Source organism: Pararge aegeria, chromosome 3 (assembly GCF_905163445.1).
Source record: "Pararge aegeria chromosome 3, ilParAegt1.1, whole genome shotgun sequence".
NCBI lineage: Eukaryota > Metazoa > Arthropoda > Insecta > Lepidoptera > Nymphalidae > Pararge > Pararge aegeria.
Genome location: NC_053182.1, coordinates 3,884,293 through 3,896,900, shown reverse-complemented (window position 1 = coordinate 3,896,900; position 12,608 = coordinate 3,884,293). Strand labels below are relative to the sequence as shown.

General features: G+C 36.3%; 1 protein-coding gene across 2 annotated transcripts in view; it reads right to left on the bottom strand.

The window, feature by feature from the left end:
• The window catches only part of LOC120636568 (protein spire), a 223,195-nt gene that overhangs the window by 63,999 nt on the left and 146,588 nt on the right, over nt 1-12,608 (bottom strand). The window lies entirely within an intron of this gene.

Below are 12,608 nucleotides of genomic sequence, written 5' to 3'. Positions count from 1 at the left end.
GCTGCTTGTTAGCACACCGCTACGCTTCCATCTCTCACAAGACAGCATAATAATTCTAAAAGCGATGATGTTGAAATGATCTTGCTGGCTTCTCAGTAGTCACTAATTACAAACATAAAGACTTGACGTTTCAAAAATGCTTATATTACGCATTCTTCGAATAAATGAATTTATTAAGGCTTTGCCCAAAAATAATAATATAATATAATGGATTACAATAAAATAGCTAATAATTTAAATGAATCCTTTTCATATAAAAATGCCAGGCCACTGCTGCTCCGCTTATAAATCAGACAAAGTTACGAGACGTTTTTTTTCTAGAATGTAAGCATTAAATCCATAGCAATAAATACCAGGAGTCCAGGAGATACAGGCTGGTCTCTATAAAATGAAATGTTGAGTTCCAATCTGCACCTTACGAAATTCGATTTTTTTTGTACATAAATACTAGCACCCACTACACAGCATATATATATATACGCGATGCAAAAGGCATGGTGTTTGAGCAGTTACAACCACATAACAGAGAATTCCTGAGTATTTGTTGTTTGTAGTGTCTTCGAGTTTGAACACGCAAATCATTCGGCCTTTGTTGTGAAGCTTTTGTTTACAGAGCTTTTGAAACACGCATAACTACTTAACCGCAGCTTCACTAGATCTTGAGCTAGTTTAGGACTGTGTATTGTTTTAGGGCTGTCCATTTTAGATGACCCTGGCCTTTAATGGGCTGTTATCTATTTTATAATTTAAGAACTTTCTTTCTGGTCTGAAGACTTAGTTGTTAGTAACCATAAATTGAGCGTTCTAGTACAATGCGGCGTAGAAAACAATTAGGCGTATGGATTTAGTGTAAGTGCTATATCACTGACAGGTCAGTCTACTACCATCTTAGACTGCATTAAGTATAACTTACCATTGGAGTCAAAAGCTTATATATAGTGGAATAAAAAAAATTCTAAGACTTGCATGATTTGAATGATTGAATGAATTAATTGAAATGTTTTAGTATCTGCAAAAGGTTACATTTAGAACGCTCCGTATACGTCTATAATTTCCAAAGTATATTCACCCAAGATAGCAAAAAATAAATGGGTTATTAAAAAATACGAAACCGATTTCCATGGATTACGGGAAGCCAGTAGAATACGAAAGTATATATACGACTTCTGTTAATATACGATATTTTGATGTTGTCGATTGACAACTTGATAGTCAGATCCTCATCGAATTTTACTTGGATTTTAAATTGTGCAAAAAACTATTTAAATTAATATAATCCAATACAAAATGAATTATTTAAATCGGTTTAAATTTGATAGGGTTATGGTAATAAATGGTCAAATACTCTCGTCCCCTCTCCCAAAGGAACTGAGCTGAATTTCGGGAAAAAAGTATCCTATGTCCTACCTCGTAGTATGAACTCAAATCGTGTTTAGTTTCATTTGAATTCATTCAGTAGTTTCAGCGTGATATGCGGTCATGGTACACATGACAGACACACATGAACGAAACAAAATTACAGTTTTGGGTTCAGCATCGCTCATAGAGTGCCATACAAAAAGAACTTTTAAAATATCTTTAATGAATTTGACCTGTTACAGTTTTATTATAATAATTTAATAGTTTTGGTTTGAAACAGTGTATATCAGTGGCGTGCATAGAGGGTATGCACAGGGCAAGCAGATGATATAAAATGAAGAAAAACATATTAGTAGGTTTTTTATAACTTTTACTGGAGATTTTCTTCATTTTATATCATCTGCTTGCCCTGTGCATACCCTCTATGCACTCCACTGCTATACACTGTTTCAAACCATACTACTGTATAGTGTACTTTTGATTAGGAGTGGGTACGCCAGTTGGCAACCCTAAGATGCTCAAAGTTATCATTAGTCATGCAGAAATACAACCATTACAACGGCATGGCACGCTTGTCTGTCACGCACGCGAATTCCAGACAAGAATTCCAAGAATTCGTGCTCACCACAAGAGTTTGATCAGGTGATATGCCAAATTGTGTTGGAATTATAACGGATGGTTATCCGCTATGGTTACGTTTATGCGTGTATGATGTACGATGCTTCGTTGGTCTACTCACTGGACTCTAGTTGTTGGTATGTTTAACGACGGTTTAGGACGACTTGGGTTCGTATCCCGGATCGGGCCGAAAATTGATAGGTATCAAATCAAATAAACTTTATTGTACACGAAAGACAAAGCAATAAAAAAAACACAATTGAAATAAAGAAAGAAAAGGCCTTATCGCTTAAAAGCGATCTCTACCAGGCAATCTACCAGAGTACATGAATATTCTATTCTGTGCTGCCAAGAATTGTAGTTTCATTAATCCACATCAGAAAGATCGTATGTTAATAGAATCCCGTCCGACTGCTGGCACACATCTCCTCTCTCAGGGCAGAGAAGGATTAGAGCATTGAACTGTGACGCTGCTCATTATCGTTTAGTTGGATTGTCTTCATTACACAGACATTCCGACTGGTTGGCTAATCTCGTTGTCTGAATTAAGCTTAAGATATTCTACTTGTCGTTAGAGCGTATCTTAACACAAACAACGTCTTTAATTTACTTCCCAGTAAAGTATTACAATTCATTCTTCATCAACCTATTAACGGCCCACTCCCTGTAGTGGGCCGTTAATGGGTCACACAGGGTCACTCTCAGAAAAAGACGGGTTAAGGTCGTCCACCACGTCCATGTGCAGATTGGTGGACTTCACACGTCTTTGAGTCTTCGTCTTTTAATCGCTTAAATTAGAAAACGCGAATAACTCCAAAAGAGGTGCGTGACGGCGTGACGGTAATCGAACTCGGTCCCCACAGTGGCAAGCCGAAGCCTTATCCACAAGGCTAGTAACATTCAAGTATTACAATCATCATCATCATCTCAACTCATTACCGGCCCACTACAGGGCACGGGTCTCCCACAATAAGAAGGGGTTAAGTTGGTAGTCCACCACGCTGGCCCAGTGCGGATTGATGGACTCCACAACACCTTTGAGAACATTATGGAGAACTCTCAGGCATGCAGTTCCTTCTTAATCGATTTTTGTTTCCACATTATGTTTTCCTTCACCGTTGAAGCAAGTGATATTTGAATTGCTTAAAACGTACGTAACTTAGAAAAGTTAGAGGTGCGTGCTGGGATTCGAACTCGGCCCCCCGAAATCGAAGTCGAAGTCCTACCCACTGGACTATCACAACTTAGTACGACAAATCAATGAGTATTACAATACAGCCATTTAAGTACAACGTCACAAGGGTTTATCCTACAACGTAACAACAAAACGCGGTGAAAGCATATTATCTTGCTCATTAATGACGACTTTTAGTACCTTGTGTATGTTTATTTTTATTATCTATATGTTCTTAAGTTTTTATGTATGATATTTTTCTTATTTGTGCAATTTTATTTTTGTATTTGTATTTAGTTATTTGAATGTAGGTTTACATTAATTTTGCACCACCTGTCCGCTCTCGCTCATCTTGTCCTAATACAAAGGTTGCCTGGCAGAGATCGCTACTAAGCGATAAGGTCGCCTTTTGTATTCTACTTCTGTCTTTGTATTTCTATTGATCTTTTATTTTCCCAATTTCATAGTGGTGTACAAATAAAGAGTTGAATAAATAAATAAATAACAATCTTTAATATCATAATTGAACACCAAAAGGTTTACCAAACACCCCATTTAACCCACCCCAAGTGATTTAATAAAACCGCATTTAAATCGACCTAATTCACTTTTCACCACAAATGTGGACAAATAAACGTGATTTAAAGGACAATTTGTCGCAGCCCTCTTTAAACGTTCGAAGCTTTTAATGCATGTGTGATATTTAGAAAGTCAACAATTTTTCAATTGAATATGTTAACTGCTAATTTGATATCGGCAGTTTCGGCTACCGTATTTTACATTTTATTGAGTTAGACCGCGTCGAAAACGAAAAACAAGTGTCGAAATTGTGATTGCATTTAATTAACTCGCCGATAACCTATACAATATGCTAACCAGCCGTTATTAGCTTGTTTTACTTAGTAGCTTACTTTTAAATATATATATTTTACAAGGCAGCAAATAAGACTCGTTGGTCTGGTGGATGGCATGTTTAGCACGGATCACTTGGTCCTGGGTTCGAATCCCGCGTCGGACCAACAATTTTTAGGTAAGGCTTGTCGCGGGTGAGAAAGAGTTCCCGTGGCCTAGGCATCAGGCGAATGGTTGGATTGCCACGTGCCTCCCCGTGGAGCTGTGGTATACATGAGGATTTCCCCACGAAAAAAAAAGGTTAGTATCAGCTCGTTCCTAGGAAATCGTCGGTAATAGAAAGAGAGAGAGCACGTTAATCTGTCGGTCCCGGTTATTATCACTAATGTGAGAAAAGTCCTTAAAAAAACAAAGCGTAACGATCATAGCGCAGTGGATAGGACTTCGGATTCACTTTCGGGGGCGCGAGTTTGAATCCCAGCACGCACCTCTAACTTTTCAAAGGTACGTATTATTATGTAATTAAAACATCACTTACTTCGACGGTGAGAGAAAACATCGTGAGGAAACCTGCACGCCTGTGGGTTTTCCATACCTGGTGGGTACCAATGCAGGTTGGTGCCCACCAACCCGCATTGAAGCAGGGCGGTGGGTCTATGCTCCAAAACCGTATATACGGTGTGGTATGTGTGGTATTTCATCATACTTACTAAGTTTGTTTATTTATACTGGGCACCGTACCGGAGATAAGGTGCCTAGTATGATGAAAAATATTTTTAAAAAACAGTCTAATGTCATATGACTACTTCTTGATTTCTACCACATAATTTATTTACCTACTAATCTAATTATTTTATTGATTTGCCCGTTAAATTAATTATTTTTACAACTATTTTTTACTACCACACATTATTGCATAATTTAATGACTTATAGACCATAGTGTTATGTCTCTCTTGGATAATTTTGATTTAGATTGTTATTACGAGGTTCTTGTTATTACGACGTTCGGTTCTCATCATCGTCATCATCATATCAACCCATTAGCAGCCCACTACACGGCACGAGTCTCCCACAATGAGAAGGGGGTTAAGGTCGTAGTCCACCACGCTGGCCCAGTGCGGTTTGGTAGACTTCACACGCCATTGAGAACATTTTGAGAACATTATGGAGAACTCTCAGGCATGAAGTTTCCTCGCAATGTTTTCCTTTACCATGGAGGCAAGCACGATGGGATTCGAACTCGGCCACCCGAAAGTGAATCCGAAGTCCTAACCAATGGGCTATCACCGTTTCGCTTCATGTATTAGTAATAGTCTAAGTAGTTTGACGGCCGATTGGCGCAGTGGGCAGCGACCCTGCTTTCTGAGTCCAAGGCCGTGGGTTCGATTTCCACAACTGGAAAATGTTTGTGTGATGAACATGAATGTTTTTCAGTGTCTGGGTGTTTATATGTATATTATAAGTATTTATGTATATTATTCATAAAAATATTCATCAGTTATCTTAGTACCCATAACACAAGCTACGCTTACTTTGGGACTAGATGGCGGTGTGTGTATTGTCGTAGTATATTTATTTATTTATAATAGTCGGGAAACAGGAAATTGGTGCTACCAATGCATTAATCTAAAGAATATGTTAAAACACATTTATTACAGCGAGGTTACTACACAATTGATGAATTTCTTAAAGACAAGGTTGCTTAAAAGCATCCGGCTCCGCTTTCATCTCTCACAAGATAGAAAAATGAATGTTAAAATGTAAAGTGTAAATAGTTTATGTCTGAAAAGAGCAACTGCTGAGTTTCTTGCCGGCTTCTTCTCGGTAGAATCTGCCTTCCGAACCGTTGGTAGAGTCACTACAAACAGACAGACTTGACGTTTCAAAAGTATATATAGGCCTACTTGAAATAAATGCATTTAGATTTTCTTATATTTTGGTGCGCCTCAAAAAAGACATTAAACTGTCGGTCTTGTTTATTAGCTAAGTGGCTCGCAAGCTTCGTTTTATTTATTCCTTAATATCCTTAATGCCGCATGGTATATCAATCTCCTTTACTTAACAAACTTATGTGAAACGGCAAACTATCCGGAACTCCCAAGCTGCATTATTGATAGTGTGACCCGTCGACCTACTTCAGCGCCGAGATAAGTATCACCGAGTGGAAAATTGCGCTTAAAACGTTTTCTTTACCGCCTACCACTTCAATATTGCGGGGCTAAGAAAAATATTACTTTAAGGGAGCCGCAAGAGTTCAAAGGAGAATTATAGATGAATGAAAAAGGAAATAGAATTCGCAATGAGGTTTTACGCAAAAACAACGACCTCCTTGCAGCGGTGTATGAGGGACAAGGCCTTTGCTTAACAGCGGGACTTCAATAGGCTTCGGATGATGAAGATGACGAAACAATATGAAAGTTTAGAAGCCTCTTTTAATAAATATATTATGGGATTATGTAAAACAAGTTAATAACTAATTATAGTTAATAGTTAGTTGGCGATTTCAAATTTATTGATGTCGACTGATCGTTTCGTAACTATATTGATGATCTATATGGTAGCTATTGGGTAAAGATGATCGCACATTGTGTTTCTCGTATCGTACTTACCGCACGTGCTAATCACAGTACATTTAACTCACTTTAAAACGGAAGACATTCTTAATTCTATCCATATGTATGAAGGTATTTTAACATATACTTTTCATTAGCTGAGCGTATTTTAAATTACTATCTTTTGTTTTAAGGTGATTTATGTTTTTAGTTTAGTAGGTATGATATTTTTTTGAGGATCTGATGTGTTCAAGTGGAAATCAGCGTATAACAAAAGATCCCTTATAATGTTATAGTAAACAGTATAGTTTTTAGCTAGCGCAGTTATTGTTTGAGTTAAGTACTCAAGTAATAGAACACTTAGCTTAGAATATTGTAATATGTGACAGTACTAAGCTACGTAGCTGATTTATATTGATCTTTTGCACAATAAATTATAATTTTTTTTTAAATTAATCCTAAATTTAACGACAAAAAATTTAATTACGAATCCTTCGAAGCACTTCGAAGTGTTAAAATAAATTCATTCGCAATTCTCTAGCGCACTTGACTCCGTTGATATTTTACTGGCGTCCGGATCAATAGAAAATTTGTGGGATGAAATTCATTATCGAACGTGACCAAGGTACGTAAGTCTTCAATAAGATCAGCGATCATCTTTAATCCGTATTATTTCCACTATGCCCACAATATTTTATTATAATAATTCATCGATCGAAGATGCCATAATTTTTATGGAAAATTCAAATTTGGGAACTACATAAATTATAGCAAATATGGAGGTTTAGTTTTTGTCCCACTTTCACATTCTGTTTCCTACGATCTTAATGACACGTTAGCAAAGATATATATATATCGGAGTAACATTGCTTAGCTTATCATAATAATAAGCGCATTTACACATTTGAATCGACTTAAAAAAAAATGGTTCTTAAATCGACGAGTTGTAGAGCTACGTTATTGATTTTCATCTAATTTGACTTTGATTATTGGAAATCTTTTGGCATGACATAACTTTTAAAAATATAAAAGAGTCTCACTCTTTTTGAATTTATCTCATTGTCTCACTAGCTCCATATTTGAAGCGCCACATGCTACATACGGGTGCCCTTAGAACTAATAACTATAATGTTTTTAGTCACGCATTTTTTTTTCCAAAGACACTCGTATTACAGCGTCACACTGACCAAAATAGTATACACAATAGAAAAAAAAAGTGTCTAGTGGTTTTAATTAGAGGCCATCGTCTTTCTCCTGTTACGTTGTCTCCTGCTTGAGCGCTTAAAATTCATAGTTCCACGTGAAGGTAGCCGCTACTAAAACCGTAAGATTAGTTTTTGGTCAACATAGTTCTATGTATCGAATGCAATTTCTTGCAAATTGCTTTCATGATAGTATAGATATAGCCAAATAGTGATATAGTTTATATTAGAGTAAGCAGTTGATTGTCAGTTTTGCGAACTAAAAAAAACTACTTTTCGAGTTTACACAAAAGTCAAATGCATCTAGGTACTTTTCGAGTTTTGCGTATCCATACTAATTTTTGAAATGTGAAGCTGTGTTCGCTTGTTAATTACGTTCCCCTCAACGACTTAACTTAGAATTTTGCATAAATATAGCTTGAACATAGGATATTTTTTATCCCAAATCTGACCAGTAACTTGGCCTGACGGACTGACAATCGCCTTGATGACGAATTGATGAAATTACTCGAGTGGTGGCATTGTATGTCCACTGGGCATATAGTGGCCACCCAGCAAGAGGCGTCATGGCCGCTCTCTACTATTCTTTATTCTGAGGGAAACTCCTATTGCATCGTAAATTCATAATACATTCCGTAATAAATTCGTCCAATACCATGATAACACGACATAAAGTGTAATATTATCACCGAGTGATTTGAAACGATGAACACTTTCACTATATCGCTCGCTAAAAGCAGTAAAAGCTATGTAAATAGGCTCTTATCAATAATACTTAAGTTATTATCACTAAACAAGTCTCTCAATACTTCCATACTATAAATGCGAAAGGGTGTCTGTTTGTTTGCATAGAGATAGCTGGCCTTCTAGATACTTTTTATCCTGGTAAAAGAAACATTTCAAGCGAGATTTCTTAGGGACCGAAAGAATTCAGGGGAAAGCCGCGATTGTAGTTTTAATGCAGAAGTCAGTCTGTTTGTTTGCTTATTTCCTACGAGCCGATGCCCGCGGTCTTCGTATGCAATTATTATAGTTTTTGACATATCCCGTGGGAAATGTTTATTTTCTTGGGATAGTAAAAAGCCTATGTTATACTATGTTAAGAGTAACATAGGCTTCTTACTATCCCAAGGAAATAAACGGTTCCCATAGAGTTAGTGCGGATTTTTCGCATAGAGTTAGTTACCGGAGAGCCGTTATTTCGACTAACCCCTTGCGAAAAATCGAGTTGATCAGTTGGTTAGTTCCAATTAGGGCATGAAGGAAGAATAAACAAACAAACTACACTTTTATATTTATAATCATCATCATCATCATCATATCAACCCATTACCGGCCCACTACAGGGCACGGGTCTCCTCAAACAATGGGAAGACCCCTTCCCATTGTAAAATTCAAAAATTCAAAATTCATTTATTTCATGTAGGCCCAATATAAGCTTTAGAAACCTCATGTAAAGCTGTAGTCCAGCTGGCCAAGTGTGGATTGGTGGACTCCACACGCCTTTGAGTTTATTATGGAGAACTCTGCGGCATGCAGCTTTCCTCACGATGTTTTCCTTCACCGTTGAAGCAAGTGATATTTGAATTGCTTAAAACGCACATAACTTAGAAAAATTAAAGCTGGGATTCGAAATCGGCCCCCCGAAAGTGAAGTCGAAGTCCTACCCACTGTGCTATCACACTATCACATTTATTATAGCAGGTGAGGAAGAAATGATGTCCGAATCAGCCGCTACTTAGACACAGAGGAATCTCGCAAAGTAGAGTCGTACGTGCAAAGAATACTTTAATCCCAGAAAGATACTCGGAAAACGATGAGAGATAAAAAAAAGGGTGTGCGTGTAACCTTTACGCGCGATTGAAGTAAATTTTTTATTATAAAATGTTCCTAGGACTCCGCTATTTCATTTAATATTCACTATTTTTTAAATTTCATATTCTATTTAAAATTATTTAATATCACTTTCACATTTTAAATATTTTCATATGTTGAATAGAATAATTGGATGTTGAACATTGAAGGTTAGATCAGCACATGTCAATATAACCTTGTCACTGAATATTATGGAATGTCGCAATCGTCAGAAAATTTAAGAATAATTTAAATTTTAGTATATTTAGAGATATTAAATTTTTTTTTAAACTGTTGGATTTTTATTTACTTTACTATTCACAATTGATCCGTTTGAAAATATTGAAAATAAATAATCCCAATTGATTATCATATTTGCCACTAGCTGGCGTATAACACAAGAAGCACCTGCACTGTAATTGTTGCACGCCCAAAGAGGCAATATACATTGGGACTTCATACTTATAATTCTATCCAACCTGACCTGTAATATGCAATAAATGAATTTGAATTGAAAAAAAAAAAAAAAAAAAAAAGCGTTGAGTATATGACATATACTTACGGCCAACCCAAATTATTATTTTTAAATAGCGGAATCTAGACAGACGTCTGATGTAAGCGTTACTTCCGTCAGACTATAATCTGAGTTTCTCCCTAGTCGCGCCAAAAGAAGTTTTACTTTAAAAAAAATTATAACCTATGCCCGGCTAGCAGCTGCAGAGCTCTAATGTAAGTGGCATGAGATAGCATGACATCAGTCGCCACTTATAACACTCATAATGACGCGGGTTATCACAATCAGCCTGAACGAGGATGATATGATAGCTTGTGATAGTCACGGGAAAAGTTAGTGTTCAATATGAACGGATCTATTCCTTCCGTCCGCTTGTTTATCGTAATTCCCTCATGGACCGTAGAGCGAGTGAAAGTGGGTGTCTTCACTGTCTTTTAGGACTTGTGACGCAACACACGTCATAGACGGAATTTAAGGTGTGCGGCACACATAGCTCTAACGCAAATAGATTGATATTAGACGGCCGATTGGCGCAGTGGGCAGCGACCCTGCTTTCAGAGTCCAAGGCCGTGGCTTCCATTCCCACAACTGGAAAATGTTTGTGTGATGAAAATTCATCAGTCTACTTAGTACCCATAACACAAGCTAAGCTTACTTTAAGGCCAGATGGCGTGGTGCGTATTGTCGTGGTAAATTTATTATTTATATACAACTAAATTAAGTTGGCATGACAATGTTTTTATTTTTTTATTCTAAAACAACTTAGCCCCCACGTGGTGGTAAGTCATTATGCAGTCTAAGGGGAAATAATTACACAGGGGAAAATTCAGAACTAGTTTAAATCTTACTTTTGCGTCAATTTACAGCACTAACTTGTCAAAGCGAGTCTATGAATAAATTATTACAGAAACGCTACAGTGAAAATAAGGAAGTCGGTATTAAAATGATTGCAAATAGTTTTTTTTAAATGTTAATGTTTTCTGTAATAAATTAAAAGCTTATCAAGTGAAATTCAATTTAGTGACATCGTAACATTTTGTTTCTTAAATACTTTATTGATGTTCTACATAATGTCTTCAATATGCAAAAGTTATATAATTTATCACCACACTTACTCGTTACTTGCCCGTATCACATCGATATAAGGCTCACAATCCAAGATATTAGACACGCGTGTTTTATTTAGAATTACCGTACTTGTGCTTTGTTTATGATGTTAAGCTATATTTGTACCTCACTGCAAGTTGAATGCATGAAGTTATACCATTTCTAATTTAACCGAGTAGCACAGATTTTTTTTTCGAGCAACAAAGAGGTTTTATGCGATTAAAAAAGTACGGAAGTTAAGAGATGCTCCTTTAATAAACAAATGTTTTGTACCTTCTAAATTATGATAAATGTACGTAAAATTTTATCAAATTATTACAATTCATAACTAGTTATATTTTAAACTTGTTTTGAATACGAACATATTCCCTTTATTATATGTATACTATAGGCTGTATGCATCGAACGATGCTGGCTGTATTGTTGGCACTTCATTGTCAAAAATTAATATTTTTGTAAATATTTTCGCATTATTTATACTGGATGAGTATAAATATTTTAAAATGTCCAGTTAATTTGGAAAGGGAAGCAACAGTTGATTTCACTTCGCCGGGAATAATAATCGAGCCACGAATCGCGAGTGAATAGCCTGTTGCCATCTAGAAGCAACCTAAGTTACGTTCATACAGTGAAAACATTAATTGGTGCTAAACTAAATTGGCAAGTCTAACAATAGTGCTCTCCTTTTCCAAAAGATAAAGTATAAAAACTTTAGTTTATGGATTTGACATAAGAATCGGCGCCATTAAAAGTAATTGTCCCTTGCTGAAATGAGAGCATACTTCGCACAAGAGTGGGCTAGGCATAATTATTACCTCCCAATATTAAAAGAATAAAATATAGGTAGGTTCTAGCTGACAATTACAGAGATGAACGTTTTAAAAAGAAGGCCTATTTGATTATAAGTTTTAGTTTTAAAAACTTTACCTTCCCACTTGTCGGTAATAAATATAATTAAACTTAGATCACATCGTGTTACATTGACATTTTCCCGGTGTGTCCAGATCTTTATAGCACCATATAATACTCATCCAGATAAGGATCGTGCTCCTCTTCAAAGTGAAAGCTAAGCGCATGGGAATTGACACATCTAATTTGTAAATCGTATCAAAGTTGTGACACACACTGATGACACGTTTCAAAGACTTTATTGGGTTTCTAAACTAACATAGCAAATTAAGCATAAGTAATTCTTAAAAGTACAAAGTGTCCCGCGAACCTGTTTTCTGTGCTAAAACGTATCCTGTACGAGTATACAAGGATGCAAACTATCTCGACTAAGATCCCGGTAAGCTGCTATTCTCGGGTTGTATGGAGGAGGATATTTTTTTTTAATCTTATGTTTTTTTCTTTTTTGTTTATTTATTTCTTGGT